Here is a 9,176-nt window from a genome sequence, read left to right as displayed (position 1 = left end):
GATGGGCGTTACGACGAGGAAGGGGTGCCGGCAAGGTGGTCCTGGGCGTCGGGGTCGACGGGATAGGGGCCGATCCCGATCCCGATCCAGATCGGTGGGGGGAGGAGAAGGGGATCGTGGGGGGAGTGGGGTTCGTGCGGGAGCAGTGGGGGTGGACCAGGCTAGGGTTTCTGGTCGGGGTGGGGTTAAGGGAAGCGAGGAGGGGCCGGCTGGGCCGGCCTGGTCGGCTGAGCCGACTGGGCCAAGAGGCTTAGTGGGGAAGGGGGTCTCTTGTTTTTTTAGTTTTGATCTTTCTTTTGTTTATTCCTTTTATGGTTGTCTGTTTATATTCTAATAAACTTATTTTTATAAAATACCACAATAGCACCTAAAATAGTGTTTCAAAACATTCCACTGCCACAAATAATTTGGCACATTAATTAATTAGCTTGCATTGTTTACTATTTTAAAAGCCTTTGATAATTGATTTATCCCCTATTTTATTCTTTAGAGTATTTAAACATTTCATAAGAGTGTGGTTTCTCCACCGTAATTCCCTAAAAATTATTTGACACCTCCCGAACATTTTAGTTTTAACATTAGAAGATCCTTACCGTTTGAATTGTTTTTGACTTTTGATTCCGAACAGAATTGAATCATCATGAGTTTAACAACAGTAATCGCGGTGACGTGGCATCGTTAGCGTGGGAATACTGTAGCCTAATTGTCCGGGCGTCACAGCATCTTGGCCATAAGCATAGCAAGCATCATAAAAAAGGGATATTTCAAGAGAATCAATGGGATCATAAAAGTCATCATAGAAATCATCCTTCGGTAAGCACGAAGGGGAATTAAACAATGTATGAGTTGAAGAGTTACTCTCATTAGAAGGTGGGCATGGGTGATCAATCTGCTCTTCCTCCTTTTGTTCTTTGCTCTCCTCCTCATCTTTTCCATCCAATGAGCTCACAGTTTCATCAATTTCTTCTTCCATAGACTCGTGCAAAATATTAGTCTCTTCTTGGACAGTGGAGTAGTCCTCAATATATAGTTTAACATAAGCATTAGAAGCATAATTCTCATAACAATATTCAAGTATGGCAAAATTTTCAGATTTGTGAAGAGTAGCATCATACTTTTCAATCAACGAACAATTTCAGAAGCACCGTTAAAAGCAACAAATTCTTCAATTTGTTGAACATCATAGTAATTATAAACACCCTTAGCATATGAAGATATGATTCCATTATTAGTAAACTCACATTGATAGGGAAGGTGTTTCTTAGGGTTTTCAGAACAACAAGTAAAATCATATATTTCACATAAATTCCAAGCATAGCATTACAAATGTTGAATTTGACTCCATAATAGTTTCCCTTTTTCAGATATATGGTGTCGCACATAACAAGCATGCTCATCTGAAGATTTGCCCTCAACTAAGCTAGTTGGGGTTTCGGCACGAGCACAAGGGATCGAAGATGATCCAAGTAAAAAAGCTTCAGCAGTGTGATAGATTTTGAGTGGTTCTCCAACCATTGGTTCAGTAGGTACAACTAATTTTTTTGGTATTTTGCATTTCCTACCCATAACTAAAGGTAGAAAACAACTAAGAACATCAAATAAAAATTACTTAGTGATAAAGCAAACAAGCACACACGAGAATATTCACCCCACGCTATTGCTCCCTGGCAACGACGCCAGAAAAGGGTCTTGATAACCCACAAGTACAGGGGATCGCAACAGTTTTCGATAAGTAAGAGTGTCGAACCCAACGAGGAGCTAAAGGTAGAACAAATATTCCCTCAAGTTCAATCGACCACCGATACAACTCTATGCACGCTTGACGTTCGCTCTACCTAGAACAAGTATGAAACTAGAAGTACTTAGTAGGTGTTTTCGGAATGGCTTGCAAGAAAGTAAAGAGCACGAAAATAAAACTAGGGGCTGTTTAGATAAAGAAACAATAAAGTAAATATAGCGAGTTTGGAAAAGTGGTGGTGGAGTTGCGAAACTGCCCCTTAAGCAATTGACTAGTTTACTAGACCGATAGCATGTATCATGTGGGAGAGGCCACTGCTAGCATGTCATCCCTGACTTAGAATTCTATGCACTTATGATTGGAACTATTAGCAAGCATCCGCAACTACTAATGTTCATTAAGGTAAAACCCAACCATAGCATTAAGATATATTGGTCCCCCTTCAATCCCGTATGCATCAATTTCTATGCTAGGTTGAAGCTTCTGTCACTCTTGCCCTCGAATACATAGTCCTATCAACATACAACTAACCCTATGGTGTGATCCACGCGTGCGCTCATATGATGGGCACCAAAGGACAACAACATAACCACAAGCAAATTAAATCAATCATAGCAATTCATCAACCACCGATAGGACAACGAAAATCTACTCAGACATCATAGGATGGCAACACATCATTGGATAATAATATGAAGCATAAAGCACCATGTTCAAGTAGAGGGTACAGCAGGTTGCGGGAGAGTGGACCACTGTAGATAGAGGGGGGAAGATGATGGAGATGTTGGTGAAGATGGCGGAGGTGTTGGTGAAGATCGCGGTGATGATGATGATGACCACGGCGGCGTTCCGGCGCCACCGGAGGAGAGGGGGAGAGGGCCCCCCTTCTTCCTCTTCTTCCTTGACCTCCTCCCTAGATGGGAGAAGGGTTTCCCCTCTGGTCCTTGGCCTCCATGGCATGGGAGGGGCGAGAGCCCCTCCAAGATTGGATCTATCTCTCTGTTTCTCTCTGGTTCTGCGTTCTATTCTGGCTCTGTTTCACTGTTTTGTATATATATGGAGATCCGTAACTCCGATTGGCCTGAAACCTTCGCCGTGATTTTTTTCTGAATATTAGCTTTCTTGCGGCAAAAGAAGAGTGTCAACCGCCTTACAGTGGGCTCACGAGGGTAGGGGCGCGCCCTAAGGGGGGGCGCCCCTGCCTCGTGACCACCTCGGGCACTGGTTCGCGTTGATTTTCCTTCCGAATTTTCCATATTTTCCAAAAATAAGCTCTGCCCATTTTTATCCCGTTTAGACTCCGTTTGATATGGATATTCTACGAAACCAAAAACATGCAACAGACAGAAACTGGCACTGGGCACTGGATCAATATGTTAGTCCCAAAAATAATATAAAAAGTTGCCAAAAAGTATATGAAATTTGAATAATATTGGCATGGAACAATCAAAAATTATAGATACGACAGAGACGTATCAATCTCCCACGTGTGTTGGCACGACTTAGAGGCATAGCCGCATGGTATGCTTGTAGCAAGAGGTGTAATCTTCACACATCCCATGTACTGAATAAGAGAGGGATAAAGAGTTGGCTTGCAATTGCCACTTCACACAATACATAAATAATCCATACATCAACCAAGGTACAAACGAAGTCAGACTATGGAACCAAAATAAAAGAAGAGAACCCCAAATGCTAGATTCCCGGTCGTCCCAACTGGGCTCCACTACTGATCATCCGGAAAAGAAACAAAACAACAATCAAGATCTTCATCGAGCTCCCACTTGAGCTCGATTGCGTCATCTGCACTGGTATAATCGGCACCTGCAAATGCTTGGAAATATTTGTGAGTCACGAGGACTCAGCAATCTCTGTCCCACGAGATCAAGACTATTTAAGCTTATGGGTAGGAAAGGGTAGTGAGGTGGCGCTGCAGCAAGCACTAAGCATATATGGTGGCTAAACATATGCAAATAAGAGCGAGAAGAGAAGCAACGCAGCGGTCGTGAAGCTAGAAATGATCAAGAAGTGATCCAGAAACTACTTACACACAACCATAACACAAGAACCATGTTCACTTCCCGGACTCCGCCGGAAAGAGACCATCACGGCTACACATGCAGTTGATGCATTTTAATTAAGTTAAGTGTCAAGTTCTCTACAGCCGGACACTAACAAATTCCCATCTGCCACATAACCACGGGTACGACTTTCGAAAGTTCAAACCCTGCAGGGATGTCCCAACTTAGCCCATCAGAAGCTCTCACGGTCAACGAAGGATATTCCTTCTCCCGGGAAGACCCGATCAGTCTCGGAATCCCGGTTACAAGACATTTCAACAATGGTAAAACAAGACCAGCAAGACCGCCCGATGCGCCGACATCCCGATAGGAGCTGCACATATCTCGTTCTCAGGGCAACACCAGATGAACACTACGTACAACTAAAACCAGCCCTCAAGTCTCCCCGAGGTGGCGCCGCAAGTGGATCTGGTTCGGACCAACACTTAGAGAAGCACTGGCCCGGGGGGTTAAAATAAAGATAACCCTCGACAGGCGACTCCCAAGGGATTAGTATAGGTGGTAGTGAGGCAAATGGTAAAACCAAGGTTGGGCCTGTCTGGAGGAGTTTTATCCAAAGCAAACTGTCAAGGGGTTCCCATAACACCCAACTGCGTAAGGAACACAAAATCAAGGAACATAACAATGGTATGACAAAAACTAGGGCGACAAGAGTGGAACAAAACTGTCAGGACCCCGATTCCAAGTCACATCAATCTAGCCGGTAACACCTCATATTACATTGCGGCCTCACGCACGGTGTCCCACGGGAGTCGCCTTACCATGTCCCGGGACCGTTTGCGCCTTTTGGCTCACGTATATGATAGTGTCGCTAGCATCCATATGACAGAGAACCCGGGCTGACATGGCTAGTCGTGAACCCAAAGCGGCACAGACCTATGGAGACAGGTATACATGAATCAGATCGAACATGTCGGTCATCAGCGAGTGAATCCGGGCTGTAGCACTAGGCTAACAGGACTCCGGGGAACCCGGGCTGTAGCAGGCTAGGAAGGACTCCGGATCTCACAGCGTGACATTTCCCCGAAGGGACAGACATAGGAACGAAGTGAAACACATGCCGACCAGTCAAGTGTCCAGAGCAGTAGTGCTGGGCTAGCAGGACTCTGGTGAACTGGGCTATAGCAGACTACTATCGCTCAGGAAGCACTAGACTACATTTCCCCATATGAGAGGCTGCCAAGGATAAACAACTAGATTGTCGAATCCCGCTCATACCGAGCATTTCAATCATACACACAATATGCCCGATATGAGTGCATACAACATGGCATCACAACAAAACTCTACAACTCGAGTACTTTATTTAAAAGCTCCTGAGAGCCATACATAACATGTTCATACAGGTAGGGGTCACACGACCCGACACTCAAGTCATACAATCATACAAGCACATGCGGAAGCAACTAGTCTGAGTACAGACACTAGAAAGAAAGAAGGCTTCTCGAAGCCTGTCTATCTACATAGGGTCCTCCATGGCCAGGATCACCACCTGGGTGGCTAGTCACTCGTCGACATCAAGGTCTATGTAGAACCCATCGGATGGGGCGGTGTTGTCGTCTGAAAACAGTAATTAAGCAAACATGAGTACAAAGGTACTCAGCAAGTCTTACAACAGAACCTACTATACATGCTCATCCTCAAGAAGGTGGTGGATTTATTGCAGCAAGCCAGCTTTGACTCTTGGCTAAGCTATCCTATGAGACTCCACTAGTAAAATAGTTTTCGCACACGAGTCCACTAATCACCAACACAATACTCCACCGGGGATCCTCCCTCGTCATCCTACGAGAGGGCCATCCTCGGTACTCACACTTATCTTGAGTCTTTTAGTAGTATCCATTAACTTGTCTATGAACTGTATAGGCAACCAAGTAGTCCTTTACCGCGGACACGACTATTCGAATAGTTTTATATCCTGCAGGGGTGTACTTCATCACACATGTTTCCACCACTTAGCATCTGCACACGACATGTGCTCGGCAGACTTCAAGCAAAAACCGACGTGGGTGTAGACACGACCTAACTAACCGCACAAGCCTCTAGTCCAGGTTTATCGCCTATTCAGGTTCCATCCGCAAGGAAATCCGGTCGGGGTGTCCTCAACGGCCCCAAACGATGTGTACAGGGACTCGAGACGCCAAACGGGCGCCCGGCATACCCGGCCACAGTGTATCTACCGCATCATAGCCCAGCCCAAGGGTCAGCACTACGCACGGCCGCCAACACATAACCTACAAACACCAGAAACTAGTTGAAACTCCTGGACAGAGGGCGAGAGGGGTCAGTAAGTCGAGCGGGGTCATATTTCAGGGCCCAATGTGTGGTAGTAGCTGAATCTTAAATCACGCATACAGATCTCAGTTCCTACGGACGGCCTCAATGAAACAACCCACCATGTACTCCTACATGGCCTCTCATTGATACCTTTACCAAAACATGTTCAACACATCCCTCACATTACCGACATAATCATTTCACTCTAGCCCATCACCCAGATGAACCAAACCTGCCACAACTCTAAGCATAGCAGGCATAGCAAGGTAGGAATCACACACATGGCTTAATCAACTCTTGCACATGCTAGTGGGTTTCATCTAGTTACTGTGGCAATGACAGGTCATGCAGAGGATAAGGGTTCAACTACCATAGCACACAGCAGTTTGAATCGCGTTGTCTTAATGCAGTAAACAAGAGCAGAAGCGAGAACATGGGATTGTATCGGGATGATCAATGGGTTGCTTGCCTGATGTAGTGGTAGTAGGGTACTGCCCTTCAGACGGATACTCGGGGTTATCCTCGGAGGCAGAACCTACCACGAAAGACACACCGAACATAATCAACACATGACAATATGCAACACTATGATGCATGCTATGACATGGCAAAATGAATGTGTCTTGGCCTAATGCAAGCTAAAACAGAAAGGAATGAACCATTTGAATCAAAGATTCAAATGATAGTAAATTTAACTTAGCCTTATTAGTGCATTATCTTATTTTGCTTAAACAGCAAGGTTATCTTGTTTTTTCATGCATGAAACCATTACAGATGGATAGATTGAATTTTTCTGATCATTTTTCATATATAAATCTTTGCATTTGGGGTTATGGTTGATTTTCTATGATTTTTAGAAGTTTTGGTTATTTTCGGGAATTTCCTATTAATGAATAAATCCAGTAATTGAATTAATGTGTCAGCATGACATACGTGTGACGTCAGCGGGTCAACTGGGTCGGCCAGGTCAAACCTGACTGGTGGGCCCTGTCTGTGAGTGACTCAGCTAACTAACAGGATTAAATTAACACTAACTAACTGTCAGTGGGGCCTCGGCCCACATGTCAGTGACTAAACTAATTAAAATTAGTTCGTATTAATCCTAAACTAATTAACAGGCCGGCCCCACCTGTCATAGACTCAGGGGGAAGTCAACCTGGGCCCACACGGGGTCAAACAGGGTCAAACTCGCCGGTGTTTAGCCGCCGGCGAGGCCAGACGCGGTGGAGCAGCGCGGGCTTTGCACTTCGGCGACCAAAAGGTCGGCGGAGACCATCTACGTGATGCGGGGAGTGAGCCGCGTCGAGTGGTGGCAGTGGGTGGAGCTGGGGTGGCCGGAAACGATGCCGGCAACGAGTTTGGCGGCGGCCGGAGCTAGGGTGAGGTCGAACTAGTCGCTAGGGGGCATGGAGAGGCGCGTGGTTTAGTGTGTTGAGCTCCCGGGGGTGCGGTAGGGCTAGTGGACAGGGTGGCGCGGCCATTGGGTGGCCGGAGCCTCGTCGGCGACGAGCTCCGCGGCGGCGCGTGCGGGTGAGCTTCGTAGAGTCGCACGGGGATCGAGAGAGGGAACGGAGGGGGTGGGGAGGTGGCTGAGCTCACGGGGGTCACGTCGAGGCAGTCGGCGAGGTCAGGGACGAGCTGATGCGGCGGGGACGACGAAGGGGATCTCCGGTGGCCGGAGTTGAAGACGAGCTCGGTGCAGCATCTCTGAGGCGAGCGAGCGCTCGGGGATGGGTCCGGGCGAAGCAGTGGACGACGGCGGAGCTCGTGGACACGATGGCGCGGCGCGAGGACGACGGAGAGCGCGGCTACGACGACGGTGCGGCGGCAGGGGCGTCGGCCATGGTGGGGAACGGCGAGGGACAGAGGCAGGGGGGAATGGCGTGTCCAGGGGCTTCGGTGCGCGACGTGGAGGCGTCCAGGCGTCCAGGGGCGCGGGCGGCAAGCAGGTGGCGCCGTGGCAAGCTCAGGCACGCCGGCGTTACCTCCCTGCCTGCCTGGCGGGGAAGAAGCAGCTGGCTGGCGCGGGCCAACATAGTGCTGGGCCGCCAGATGGGCCAGCTGGTGGGCTAGGTGGGCTGCGCCAAGTAAGTTCCTCTCTCGCTCTTTTTTTTTCTGTTTTTATTTATTCTATTATTTCTGTATCTTCAGGGCTTTATTAAAAATGCCAGGGAATTACCAAAAATCATAAAATTAATCATGGCTACTGCTTAGAATATATCCAACAACAAACATTTTAGTTTATGATTATTTGAGCATTTAAAATATTTTATAGCATTTAAATGCCAAAATGCAAATATTATAAGAATTAATCCAATGACCTTAAGATGTCCGAGAAAAATGTGCACCATTTTTGTCAAAGGTTTTAACCCAAAACAAAAAGGGTGGGCTTTTTAGAAGGGCGTTTCAGGTTCATTGAAAAAGTTTTTAGTAAACCCTAGTTGTTCCAGGGGGGTGCTGGGGGTTCTGTCATCCCCATTTCAGTTTTCTAGGAATTTAAGCATGATGCACATGTTCAACCAATCCTAATGCATGACTAACACAGGGATGTCACAACTCACCCCCACTCAAAAGAATCTCGTCCCGAGATTTAGGATCCTCCGGGAAGAAGGTGGGGTACTCGAGTCGAAGACGATCCTCCCTTTCCCAAGTGGCTTCTTTCTCGGAATGGTGTGACCATTGAACCTTGAGAAACTTGATATTATGGCATCGAGTGGTACGCTCGGCTTGATCAAGGATACGAACGGGATATTCCCGATATGAGAGGTTATCTTGTAGATCAAGCATTTCGTGGTCCATTGCATGGATAGGATCCGCGAAGCAACGCCTGAGTTGAGAAACGTGGAAGACATCATGAACTGTGGAAAGATGCGAAGGTATTTCCAATTGGTAGGCAACTTCTCCTCGTTTGGCAAGAATGCGAAAGGGTCCGATGTAACGAGGAGCCAATTTGCCTTTGATACCGAAACAATGGGTTCCCTTTAACGGAGTAACCCGAAGGTAAGCCTTCTCGCCAACTTCATAAGTCATGAGCTTATGTTTACGATCATATTGGCTCTTTTACGAGATTGGGCTGTTTT

The sequence above is a fragment of the Triticum dicoccoides genome, chromosome 6A, assembly GCF_002162155.2.
Source record: "Triticum dicoccoides isolate Atlit2015 ecotype Zavitan chromosome 6A, WEW_v2.0, whole genome shotgun sequence".
Taxonomy (NCBI): Eukaryota; Viridiplantae; Streptophyta; class Magnoliopsida; order Poales; family Poaceae; genus Triticum; species Triticum dicoccoides.
This window is presented reverse-complemented; position numbering follows the sequence as displayed.